Below are 14509 nucleotides of genomic sequence, written 5' to 3'. Positions count from 1 at the left end.
CCTTTCTTTGCTTTTCTTTGTTTCTCTTTTCTTTCTTTATCCTCTCATCGCCATCGTTTCTTTCCTCTTATTTCTTATTTTCTTTTCTTTTTCTTTTTCTCTCTTGTTTTTCCCCTCTTTTCTTTTTTCCTTTTTCTTTCTTTTGGTTATGGTCGAATCCTATGGAGATTGCCTACGTATCATGACCCCGCATAAATCAGACCGAGCGTAGTTCTGGGGATAAGTGTGAAATAAAGTAAAAACATTTTGGGATTTTTAGTTTTTCATATATATAAAACGTTATTACACAGACTGAAACTAACAGACTCGAAAGAAACTAACAGACTCTGATGAAGGAACGAGATACAGACTCAAAAACAAACAACCCACATACTTTGATAACAGAAATACCGACTCCAAAACAACTGGCAGACCTTAAAGGAAAGAAAATACAGACTCAAGAAATCATGAATACATCAATACCTCAATTGCCCCCAGGACCCGCAGGGCATCATTCGGCCTCGTCGCGGGCCGACTCGTTAAATCCCCCTGAAGGTGGTAGAGATCTTCCATTACCCGGCGAACAAAAATCATCACAGTAGCGAAGAACATAGATCTAGTCATATCCTCACAGCTACTGCACTTCATTGCGATATAGTTGGCAACCCTTTTGACTCGTTCTCTTATGATGCCCTTCTCTTGCAACAAACACCCAATTTGTTCGGTTCTGGCTTCCAAAGTTCGTTTGGCTACCTGGTTCTGCTCTTGGAGTTGTTGCAAGTCCTTTTCTAGACATTCTATTAAAGCGTAACAATGTTCTCTTTCAGCCTTAAAATTTTTGGCTTGTTTAGCCATTTCACCCTCGAGGTTGCCAATTGCCCTTTCCCAACCTGCAACCCCTCTTTCATATCTTTCTTTCATCTGTTGAACAAAAGTTGTACGCCTTTCGGCACTTCTAGCCAACTTTGCTTGTGTTTTTGCTAGTTCAGACTCAACTTTTTGCAGATCATCTTCATAATCACGTACTTTTTGAGTAAGGTTATAAATGAGCCTTTCATCTTTCCTGCTTCGTCTTGAGTTCTCGGCTTCAATTTTCAATTGTCGAACCTAAGCTCTGAGAGCTTCATTTTCTTGCACCAATCTTCTCATCTCACCCTCGGCCTCTTGTGCCTGTAAATCATTGTTGAAGGTGACATTTCTCAACTCCTCTCGCAGATCATGGATGGTGGCCTTATATTCCTCTTCCTTTTCTCCCCAGGTTAACCTCTCCTGAATTTTATCATCAAAGGCTTGAACATGAGGCCTTTTGGTAGGCCTCTCGGGCTCTGGCTCGTTATTTACACAAGGCATTTTCTCAAACCAAGCAGCATAATTTGGATCTACTTCTCCCTGGGCGATGTCTGGTACCTGAGTGCCATTTTTTAGATACTGACAGTTATTCCAATCCTGCTGAACCATAGCCTCGGGCAATGCGGCTTCTGGATGTAACTCTATGACCTAGGTGCTTAGGTTTTCATCTTCAGGCACAATCTGATACCTTCCCAATTGCCTCAAGACCCTCTACGGTGCATATGGCTAAATACTCCTTACGCCCATTAACCTTAGGTAGACTTTGGTAGCAGTCATATAGATGGCTTTTGTCCTCGGGAGCCATCCTATGGTCCACTCGACCTGGCCTGCGTTAAGAACTTTCAAGTGAGAGACCCATGCTTCAAACCCTTATGGTGCATTGTAATCTTTTACCCTCTACTCGTAACTAGTGATGAAGTTATTCGGGCTCAAACCATAACTCATGAATCTGGGATGATGGCGAAGGTGCTCGATCAACCACATTTGCAAAAGCATGCCGCAACCTTCAAACAATTGAGTCCCTACTTTGCATAAAGTCAATGCTCGATAAATATCTGCCAACACCAACGGGGCAAGTGTATGATCTTCCTTGGTGGTGATGATTTGTGCAATTCTAGCCATACGAATATCTACCGTCCCTTTTTCATTTGGAAAAACCATGATCCCCAAGAATGCCACATTAAATGCCAACCGGCGATGAATTTGTCAAAGGCCCTTGTCTTGTTTGTTGCTCAGACCCTTTTCATGCGTTTCAAAACCAGCAGAGTGCCGAACCTGAAGTATAAGAAATGGAAAGTACAACACCCATTGCTCACACGTTCTTTATTCGTCTGTTTACTAAAATTTAGGAGGTCAAAGAACTTGTGCACCGATGGAGCCCTTGGAAATATAAGTTGTTGCTTCCTCAAATCCCGTCCGATTTCAATGTACCCGGCTATTTCCTCCAAAGTAGGGGTGATCTCAAAATCCGAGAAACGAAAGACATTGTGGAAAGGATCCCAGAAAGTTACCAAAGCCTTGACCAGATCGTCCCGTGGTTTGATCTCGAAAATGTTTATAAGAGCATCCAATTGCTTTTTCACCCATTTCTGACCATTTTCATCTAGATCATTCCACCACATACGCAAATGTAACTGAGCCTGTTCCTTGACCACTTTTGGCGGTTCCTGGATGGTATTCATTCGTTCCTGTGGAAGATTAAGGTTAGGGTTGACTCTAATGGACCCTTTTGTAAACAGTTTTTTTTTAAAAAAAACGAATCAAAGGACTGTGATTTCTTCCCCTATATGCCAATTTTAGCCAAGTGACTATTTTTTGCAAATGTGGCCCCTTCCCAATTTCACATGAATTTTGAGACCGGGGGGGATTATTTTATGACACTTCACAAACTTGTCCATTCTTTTACGAAAATAGTCTTTCGACGACTGAAAAATACTCTAAGGCTATCTCGGCAAGAATGGTTTAAAACATTGTCGAAGCTGGATCGGCTTATTATTTTGATCAAAAATCCAGACTGCGTTCACTTGACCACCGACTTTCTTTTTCTTGTTTTGTTTTTCTTTTTTTCTCTTTTTTTTTTCAAAAATAAGGCCGAACCTTATGTAGGTTTCCTACGTATCCCACATCTGGTGAGAATCAGACCTGCGTAGTTCGGTCAAATAAAACAAATTATTTTTGAAAACAAGAGTCTCTCCTCTTTTTTTATTTTCATTGGCAAATAAAACTGTTTTTTTTTTAAAAAAAAAACTTTTCCTCTTCTTTTTTCTTTTTCATTTCGTTGGTAAATAAAACATACTATTTTGAAAACAAAAACTTTTTTTTTCTTCTTTCTTTCTTCCCTCTTTTTATTTTCTTGAAAATTCGGCAGAGTTTCGACACTATTTGGACATTGGTTTTTTTCAGAACATGCGATTAACTCTCTTTTACCCTCATACTGCTATTTCTCTTTCCTCAACTTTTCCCAATATTCGTAAGTCGGTCAGCATGCAAGTCCGAAACAAATAAATGCACAAGTAGCAAGTAAGATGTATCAGGATGGTCTTTTTGTTTCGGGTGCACCTGTCCTAGACAGACCCAACCCCTGTGTTGAGTCTCCAAAGTCAAAATGCACATGTTACAAACAAATGTCCTACTAGGGATCCGACATGAGGCTGTGTTTTTCTAGGTTTAAATCCTGGGGTTTTGGTCTAGACTTGGGGTACCCGAGTGGACAACTGGGGCCGAGGAGGGGGCGACGTACCAGGAGCACTGAAGTCTAACCGGCCTTGTTGCTTGCCCAGCCTTGTTCTATTTGGTATAATTTCTACAGAAAAAGCGGGTCACGCGAACGTGTGCACCATTTTCAGAAGACTCAGAGGGGTGGCATAAGAAAACATTTATATACAATTCAAACAATAATAAAGCGGTAAACAAATAACATTTAGCACAAAAAGATTCACAGAATAAAGTAATATTAAAAATAAATAAAGCCAAGTAAAAATCATGTTAACAAGCTCGAATTCTTGAACCTTGAACCAGAGATTTTGGGTTCGGTCCCCAGCAGAGTCCCCAGAGCTGTCACACCTCCTTTTTTCACTTACACTCGTATAAATAAAGGGAGTTTTTCCAATTAAAGGACAATTGAAATGGGATTTATTTATTAAAGATTCAGAGTCGCCACTTGGGAGATTTATGGTGTCCCAAGTCATCGATTGAATCCTGAATCAAGGAAAGATTGACTCTGTTTAACAGTCCGCGAACCAGAGATCCGATTAAGGAATTTTGTTAACCCGGGAGAAGGTGTTAGGCACTCCCGAGTTCCGTGGTTCTAGCACGGTCGCTTTGATTATACTTGGCTTGACTAAATTGTTTAATTACTAATTTTAGAACCTATGTGCATTTACCTTTTACCGCTTTTAAATTAAGAAAATTATCTTGAAACAGGTCATGCGTACGTGTACCCCTTTGTTTGGCGCGTCGAAAATCATGTCATGTGAACGTGTCCACAATTAATAATGCATTATTATTATTATTAAGAGAATTTGGTTGAAGTTGCGCGAACGCACACTTCGGTTTTATTTTTAGAATCGTGATCACATCACGCGAACGTGTACGCAATCACGATGGTATATTAAACGGGCCTAAAGCAACTACGAGCATTTGTCATTTTTTAACTAGGTCATGAGAAGTTAGTAGAGGGCCATGCATTTTAATTGTTTGGCACAGCGTACCTCAATTTATTCTACTTGAAAGGTCTCTAAGCCAATTAGAAATTCCCTACATAGCTTACAAGAGAATGTTAATTTTAAAATAGGTAGGGTTCAATTCAACTCTTAAGCGAACTAAAATTTTAAAGGGAAAAAGTTGCTCTGTTTGGGCCCAGGGCGAGCCCAACAACACAAAGGGAGTTGTCCCAACTTAATTCTTGTGGCCACTTGCACTGGCCCGATTGATGGAGCTGGCAACTTCGACTCAAGTGGACTTATGATCCAAAATCCACAAAGGCCCAAATTATGGAACCAGACGCACCAGTGTACCCATTAAGTTTATTGAGCCACACGCTATAGTCCAATTTAGGGGTCCAAATTATTCCCGTCACAATCATAACCATATTGCTTCAGAATATTCCAAAAATGCTAGACTAGAATTGATTGTCCTTAAGCATGATCAAAATGCATTTTTACGTCAAAACCAAACTTGTAATGAAAGTATTATCCTATGAGACTTATTCATCAAAACCTTGTTACCCAGAAATTAATACTCTCCCTTGACTTTTAAACAAACAGTATTGTATGGTTTGGATTTCAGGCCTAACAAAACAATCCCTAACAGGAATTCCAATTGAGATATGGTACCTTGTCCTATTCTTGTTATTTCAGCAAGCTGGACAGTAATGAATACCAAAGCACAAACTAGCTTCGAGTTTGATTGAAACAAATATGAACATGCATTTAATTAAACCCTCTAACATCACAATTTTGAAAATCCGGATTCAAAACATGCCATACCAGATTCAGTACCAAAACTTCTTCATTCCAGATCCTAGTTCCAAACTTTAGAGAAACAAACAAATTAAGATATTCGGGCAGTCAATCCTTGTAAAATGTTTAACAGTCCATTTACACAGCCGTAATCCAAATGTTCTTTCTAAATGGCCAAAACAAACCCAAGTCATTGAGCATGGATGAACGACTTAACATATTCGAAAGAGAAGATGATAATCTATTTCATAACAGGGAAATTAAAGGGGTAAAATGCAAAAGCTAATAGAGTATAACATTTAAACATGATTTCTATTCAAATTCCAGCTTAGGTCTCCAACTTTATGTACATATTCAGTCTGGTTCTAACTTGTAGCACCTCATTTGTTAGCAAATGATATGAAGAAATACTTGGGACAAACAAAATAAGCAGAGAGCAGGGAATCAGCAACAGCAAAACAGTATCCAACAGCAGAAATCAGCTCAAACCAAGCTTGAGTGCCAAGTTTAAAACCCAAAAGACAACCCCAGGAACTTTAAAATAACTCCACACGCTAACCACAGGAATGCTTAAACCATTTTCAACTCAAATAAGCCAGAGATTTGATTCAGAATTTCGAAAACTTCAAAATCACCAAATAAAATTCAATGGAACAGTGTTTCACTAAAGTTTTCAGCCACTTTTGTATTTTTTTCTGACTTTTCTATTCACTCCCCTATGAAACAGTAAATTTGTGCAGTTTTTTTCTATATTTTCTGGATTTTCAGCTCTTGGTTCTCTTAGCTCTTAGGTCTGTATTTTTAGCTCTTCAATCCTTGCCTTGAAAGGCAAGATAGAGATGCCTTTATAGGCAAGGCATTAGGGCAGGCCTTAAGAGTTCATTTTTTGCCCTTTGGTCCCTTTTTAATTTTTGTTTTTGCTTAGGGAACCTTAGTTAACTCTCAGAATTTCGAAACAGTCCCCAACCCAGCTTCCTAGAAGCTTCCCCTTCTTGTTACAAAAGATTCCTTAGGCCAATTCCTTAGACTACCCCTCGAACCCTGATTATTCACTCTAGGAACCCAACCTGACAGAACCCCTGTTGATACTAGACAGACTGAATGGGGCCACGGGTCAATTTGGCCAAACTGTTCAAACCCCAAATGAACCAAAATAGACCCAAAAACCTAACCCTCAATATCAAAGGTCTACTCAGCCCAACTAGCAATTATCTGACTACCAAATAACACAGAACAATTAAACTTTAGCCTAAATGGTTTACTAACTGAACTTAACCAAACAAACAATTTGACAACTAACCTAACAAGACTCCGACTACTCATGCATGAATGAATAGGTTCCGAAACAAATGAAGAATGATTCGAGAAGAGGAGAAGAAACAGAAAATTTGAAAACAAACGAGAGACAGGTTAAACCAAAAGAAAGAAAGAAAAAATACCTGAGAAAAATTCGAAACATAAAAGGGAAGCCTGGGTCTTCAGATCCTCGGATTTTCCGGCCAAATCTAAGGTTAATTGTGTGCTCTTACGAAGAACACACGAATAAACTCAGATTCGGCACGAAATTTTGCCAAAACTTGACTTGGGATTTCTGGGGTTCATTTTTTATCTAAGATTTGAGGAGCTGGGGCAACATTTGAGGGAAACAGAATAGGGATTTGGAAAGAGGGGAGTGATGAGGCTATAGGGTGTGGTTTTGGTGGCGTTTGGAGGTGGCGCCGCCGGTGGACGGTGGAGGAAATTAGGGCGGCTCCGCTGGGGTTAGGCTTGGGGACGATGAGGTCTGGGAAATGAGGGGGGTGCGAGATTCAAACACTTATATTTGAGACAGGGTTAGTTACGGACCGTTTGATCAACTGAGATCAACGGTCCAGATCAACAAGGTTGAAACGGCGTCGTTTGACTTAGTTGGAGGGATGGACCGGGTTGGACTCGGATCTGGGCCGGATGTGGGGCAATTTTCGTTTGGGCTGGGGAAGTTTGGATTGGTTTTGGCCCAGATTCAGACTTCCTTTCATTTCTTTCTTTTTCCTTTTCAATTTCAAAATTCTTTTCTTTTCAAAATTAAAATAAACCCTAAATTAACTAATAATAATTTTAAACTAAATTAACCTACCCAATTAGATTAATCACTCATCATGGTATTTACAATAATTAATTAAATCCTAAATTTAAAGAAAAATTATACAATTCACAAATTAAAAGTAAAAATGCAAAATGAATTTTTTTTTATGATTTTCATTTTTTATAAACAACTAATTTACTAATTAATCTAAAAATATAAAATTAAATCCTAAATGCAGATGTAACATATTTTTTGTATTTTTCATGAATTAAATAAAATAGACATGCACAGACAAATGCAAATAATTAACAGAAAATGCCACAAAATCTAATAAAACTGCAAACACTGAAAGAAATTATTTTGTTTTGAATTTGTTGGAGTAATTCATATAGGGCAAAAATCACGTGCTCACATTGATTTTTCACTCCACAAAACTCTCACTATAGCCATACGAAGATGAAGCAAAAGGCAAAGACAATTTTAGACCTGCCTCTATACTGACCACATTAGTTAGTGCACGATATTTTATTTTTGCAAGCACAAGCTAGAGAGTAAAGAATAACCAACAAAGGGCATATATTCACCATAACAAACTTCATTCCAAATTACTAACTTCTAATACAAAGAACATTTGACAGAAATATCTCTTAAACACTTAGCTTTAGATTCTGAAAATAAAATAATCTACAAAAAAAACAACCCATGTTATTAGCTTACGAAAATAAATACAATTTGATTCTATTCAAATGCTTCCATTAAATATATGACTAAACCAACATTTTTTCTTAATCAGCAATTAATACTAGATTATTGACTCAGAATACAAATCCTAAGCTCAAATAAAATAAAATAAAAACGATTAATGAACAACATGCTCAAACAAAAATCCAGTGTAGTCATAAAACATAGCATAGAACAGATGGATAAATTTCATTAAATCTAAAACAAAGTGTAGTACGATCATGTCTCAGTCATAAATGTTCAACAACATCTCGATTCAACTTACAACATGTACATTTTTTGCATTTTATGACATCAGAATCAAGCATGGGCAATGACACGATTTCAGCAGAGGATTACCTCGACAACAGCGAATCTCAGGGAAAACAAAAATATACCGAATAAAGATTGAAAACTTGAAAAGAAGATTCGGCGATAAACTCGGAAATCCCAATTTTTGTTTTAAGATGTTCTTTTGCGTATGAACATTTTCAGAGAAAACTCCCTTTTCTCACAAAATCTCCAAGAAATCCTTTTTTCAAACAGAAATCCAAAAACAGAAATGGAACTCCATATTTTTGAAGTTTTCTAATTTTGGAAGCGAAATTTCAAACGAAACAAAACAAAAGAAAACTAAAAAAAATTCGATGTCTTCCTCTGGTATTAACAAGACAACAAAAGGAAAAAAACAAAACCCTAATTTTCTCTCAGAATCTGTCACTGATATTTTGTTCTAAGACTCTTCTTCACCTTCCCCAAAAAAATCCCCCTAATCGGGTGCCAAACCTGGATATATTTACTCCTCATTCGAAGCTTCTATTCTCTTCTTCAAGAAAAATCCGAGAATATTCTTTTTAGAACGAATCCGGACAAATGGAGAGAGAGGATCGATTCAAAATCAATCCACGGTCCCCATTTTTCAGAATTCATTCTCAAGAAAACACATGGGAGATGAAAATCTGTCAGAGGTCGTTAGAATCTTGATGATGTGGTGAGATAAAGGCGTGTGCGAGTGAACTCGCCTGAGTTTGGCGAGTTTTGAAGGGTTGGAACGCGACAAAGATCGGGTGGGAATGGCAGCGCCATTTGGGTTCTTTAGCGTTAGGGTTGGGAAAGGTTATAATTAGAGTTTTATATAGTAGTGAGGAGGAATAGGGACCGTTGGATCTAAATGGATCAAGGGCTGAGATTTGAAGAGGGATTGGGGGCGGATCGGGGCGGGTTTAGGGCCGGTAAGGAGGCTAGCCTTGCGGATTTAAAGAGAAGAAAGGGTTTGGGCTTAGCAAATCTGAGGCCCAAATCGAGCTCTAAGTCCAAATTTCCCCCTCTCATTATTTGACTTAATTTTAATATTACTTAATACTAATACTAATTACCAATTACTAAAAAAAATTCAATTGAACCTAAATTAAATCCTAAACAAGACCCAATAATAAAGTTGATTTAACTAGCTAATTCTCATGCTAACATACTTATTTGATTTTAAATCTAATGAAAGAAAAATACCAAAACTAGAAAAGGAAAAAAAATGAAACCATTATGTATATTTTTTTATTTTCATTTTAACAACAATTAATTACCCAAATTAATCCTAAAGTACGAACACACAAACTACTATGAAATGCATGGAATTTTGATATTTTTTAGGATATTTTTCATGTTGTAATTCTACTAAAAATGCAAATAATTAAACAAATATCCCTAAAAAATTCTATAAAAATAAAAATAAACTACAAAAATCTATTTTGTAATTTTGTAGGAGTATTTTAGGTTGGGCGAAAATTACATGCTCACACCTATGTCTAAAATAAGATCAACTAGGGAGTGGAGACCTATGTTGGAAAAGCAACTAGGGAGTGGAGATCCTATGTCTAAAGTAAAATCAACTAGGGAGTGGAGATACTATGTTGAAAAAGCGACTAGGGAGTGGAGACCCTATGTCTAAATAAAGTCAACTAGGGAGTGGAGACCCTATGTTGGAAAAAAAGACTCGGGAATGGAGACCCTATGTCTAAAATAAACATCAACTAGGGAATAAAGACCCTATGTTGGAAAAGCGACTAGGGAGTGGAGACCCTATGTCTAAAAAAATCAACTAGGGAGTGAATACCCTATGTTGAAAAAGCGACTAGGGAGTGGAGACCCTATGTCTAAAATAAAATCAACTAGGGAGTGGATACCCCATGTTGGAAAAGTGACTAGGGAGTGGAGACCCTATGTCTAAGACAAACTTCAACTAGGGAGTGGAGACCCTATGTTGGAAAAGTGACTAGTAAGTGGAGACCCTATATCTAAAGCAAAATCAACTAGGGAGTGGAGACCCTATGTTGGAAAGGCGACTAGGGAATGGAGACCCTATGTCTAAAATAAAATCAACTAGGGAGTGGAGACCCTATGTTGGAAAAGCGACTAGGGAATGAAGACCTTATACTACCAAAATTTTGAACTTTTCTTCTTTTTTTTAATAAAGAGAATGAGTAGAAATGCGAGAAAGAATTTGAAGAAAACTTCCCTTTTGGGGGTTGTTGTTGTAGAGCTATTTTAGTCTCCGCGCGGTTTCTATTTGGTTGCACCTGCTTCTTGCAAGGTTGCTTTGGATTGCACTTGTTTCTTATTTTTCAAACAAAGAACAACTTGTCAGTTTGAAATGCTGGTTAGTTTTGTGACCTTGATTGTTTTGGTCACTTGATCTCGACCCGACTCCTTTGATGATATTTTCAACTGCAACTGGTTGTGAGGACCGATTTTATTTTTGGCCCTGGGAAACCTTTAGCTTTTCCAAACTTTTCCATGACGATTAGTCACCTAGGACTTAACCTTTTCAACTTTATTTTGCTTTTGTGGGCATTTAACTTTGATTTTCTTCTTTCAAGAGTTTTTGATTTCGAAACATCGGCCGCCATGGCCAATCGAGGTTGACTTGATGCCCCTGCCGAGGTTGGGTGCCTTTTTTGTATATTTAGCTCGTATCAAGCGAGAACCCTGTAAGTCAGTCTTGACATCCCTTCTTTGCCTAAGTTTCAGAACAGAGTTAGATCGAAATGGATTCAAAGAAAAACAAATAATGGAATGGATAATGAATGTAGACAAAAGGTATCCCTTTTGGAGAAAAGAAAGAAGGACTTATCTAGAGTACATGCGAACTTCAATGAACATGACATGCCTTTTGCACTGGATACCTGATCTGTGTAAACCGTCCGACTCTCAGAAATTCATCACGACTTTTGCCTCGAGACTAAGAAACCTTGACCAGGACTATGTCGATACCAGTGACTATGAGGATCCTCTTTTCGATCAGTGGCGCCCTTTGCGGGTTTTCAACAATTGACCTCTCTAGTTTCTCTCCTCACCATCTCCTTATAGTGCTCTTTGCGAGTTTTCACTAACAAGACACTCTCAATTTTAATTTCTCTGCTTACCATCGCCTTACGATGCCCGTGAGGGTTTTCACCAACAAGACTCTCTCATTTGGTTGCATTAAATCCAAGTAACTGCATCCTCCCATTTTGAACATTCTCGCTGATTGATTTGAAGGACTTGAAAAGGATTTGAATTGAGTTACAACTTTGGGAACTTTTCAGGCGAAACCATCGCCGAACCATTATAACGTGTGCCCCCGTTTTCACTTTGGAGGGAATTTGAATTTTTATTTTGGTATGACTGAACCCCAGGGAGAGGTTGCCTACGTATTCTTTCGGAATCAAGTCGAACGTAGTTCAGGGGACTTTGTTTTTTGATTTTATTTTCTTTTTCTTCTGTTTTGTTTTCTTTTCTCTTTCTTTTTCCTTTCCTTTTTCTCTTTTTTTTTTTAATTTCATTTTTTTGTCTTTTTTGTTGTTTTTTTTTGTTTTAATGACACTTTCAAGTTCCAAAGAGGGTAATCAAAGAAAAGTAACCAGCTCAAAGGGTTTGCAAAGGGTGGATAGTGTTTGATTAGCGAGAATGAAAGTCTTCTTCATCCTAATCGGAGAACATTAATGTTATATAGAGGATCCAGCATAGTACATTTTGACTCCATTTGCATTGACAGTTGTTTCGGGGATATTTCCTTCGATGTGTCCCATGTACAATGCACTATTTTGGCAGTACTTTTGCTACAATGTATGGATCTTTCCAATCTGGAGCCAATTTTCTTTTAGCTGTTTTGATTCTTTATTTTATTTCCTTAAACCTATTTTCATTGCATTCTTATTCTTGATTCATTATTTCGAACTCTGACAGCGTTTAAAGATCTGGGCAGCATGTCATGTCATTAAAATCCGCATTTAACAAAACTGAAAAGAAAATAAGAAAAAAGACATTCCTGGACAATGAAATATTAATTTCATTTAATTTTTTTTATTTGATTTTTTTTTAAATTTTAAAGATAGAAGGGTTTACATCTGAAAGTAAGACAATAAAGTAAAACATCCGGATCACACCTTGAAATAATCCGAACGCAGAAAGGATAGCAAGACTGGCTACCGAGACTCCCGTCTGATAGGGAACTTTCAGGCTTGACGACCATTTTTTGGATTTTCTTCTGTCTCGACAATGGCTGCAATGGCCTTCAGTGCCGGATCAAATTCCTTATTTTCATAAATTATTCCGACTATCGGCCCGGTGTTTTGAGCAGGCAACGGATTGTTCGCCACATCAGGAGCCTCTTCATCCCGGAGAACGATTCTTTCAGCTTCAATCAAGTTTTCAACTGTCCTTTTGAGGGTACAACAGTCCTCCATACTGTGTCCTACTACTCCAGAATGGTATTCACATCTAGCATCAGCTCAGTGCGAGGGGGACTCAAGGTTCGGCCGATTCGAGGCCACCTGCTATAATAGATCTAGCCTGATTAGCTTTTGGAACAAGCTTGAATACGATTCACCAATAGGGGTGAACTGATTCTTTTTGAAAGGCTCTCTTGGGCGAGGATTGTATTGGGAATCATTTGGTTGGGGATTATATGGAGCTTGGTAAGGATGGGCATTTCTGGGAGGTGGAGCTCGGTTTTGTGTATAATGTTGTGGCCATGTGTAAGGTTGCGCGTTCATCACCGCATAGGGAGGCGGTGCCACGACATACACAGCATCTTGAAAGGGATAAAGTGTGGTGAGGCCTTAGGAAGCACATATGATTAGCTAATGACCTGCGGGCCCCCCTCGAACTCGAAGTCATCATGGCTCCCTCTTCTCTCCCATTTCTGTTCATCAAACCCTCCGAACCATTCTGAGCAGCCTGTGATGTGGCCTTAAAAGCAGCATGACTCAAGTTCGACCTATTTTTAAATCGTTTTCAACCATTTCCTCAATTTTTATTGCTTCTGCAAAAGGTTTAGCCATGGCAGACATCATGTTCTCAAAATAATCGGCCTCTTAGGCCTGTAGAAAGGCCGCAACCATTTCTTTTTCGTCCATTGGAGGCTTTACCCTAGCAGCTTGCTCATACCATTTGACAACATACTCGCTTTTCGTGGTTTTCTTTTTCAAATTGGACAAAGAGTTCTTGCCGGGAGCGATGTCCACATTATACTGGAACTGGCGGACAAAATCTCGAGCCAAGTCGTCCCACACATGCCAATGGGTAATTTCTTGATCCATGTACCATTCGGAAGCGATTCCCGCCAGACTATCTCCAAAATAAGCTATCAGAAGTTCTTTTTTTCCACCCGCCCCTCTCAGCTGATTGCAATATATTTTTAAATGGACGATCGAGTCTCCGTGCCCGTTGTACTTTTCAAATTTTGGCATCTTGAAACCAGTTGGCAAGTGAATATAGGGAAACATACATAGGTCGGAGTATGAGACACTCTTTTGGCCATTCAGGCCTTGCATGTTTTTTAGGCTTTGTTCCAGGCTCTTTATCTTTCGAGCCATTTCCTCTTGCTCGGGATTCTTGACAACCTTTTCTTTCTCCACCGAGAAGTCATATTGCGGAGGTTGAGTAAATGAGTATGGGGTCACATATGTTATTTATGTTAAAACTGTGGACCCTGAAAGGTGAACATTGGAGGCTCAACATACGGCCGTGGTAAAGTTGGTTATGATGTGGTGTAGACTGGTGTTGCAGAGAACATTGCTGGCGGTGCCCTTGAATCCAACACCTAGGGGCGAACCACAGAAGGCATACCAGGACCATTAGGCTACAGGGGGAGGGAGGGGTATTCGCACGGGATGAACAGGTTGGGCACATGGACATTGGTAGCCTCACTTGACTTAGGGATCAACTCAGGGAACCCAGGGATTGCACTTGGCGGTTCCCTACCATTAGACTAGGCATCCCACATTTTCGATATGCGAACACGCAACATCCTATTCTCTTCGGCAGCTGCTGATTCTAGTTGTGGAATAGCCGGTACTGGGCTATCCTCGGGATCAATAATTGGTAGATGACTTTCGGAGGCCATATGAACCTTTCCTTTGGATCTTGTGAAGTAAGGATAGGAAACCAGATTACCAAC

The sequence above is a fragment of the Nicotiana sylvestris genome, chromosome 6 (assembly GCF_000393655.2).
Source record: "Nicotiana sylvestris chromosome 6, ASM39365v2, whole genome shotgun sequence".
Classification (NCBI taxonomy): domain Eukaryota; kingdom Viridiplantae; phylum Streptophyta; class Magnoliopsida; order Solanales; family Solanaceae; genus Nicotiana; species Nicotiana sylvestris.
The sequence above is the reverse complement of the archived record's forward strand: the minus strand, read 5'-3'. Positions refer to the sequence as shown.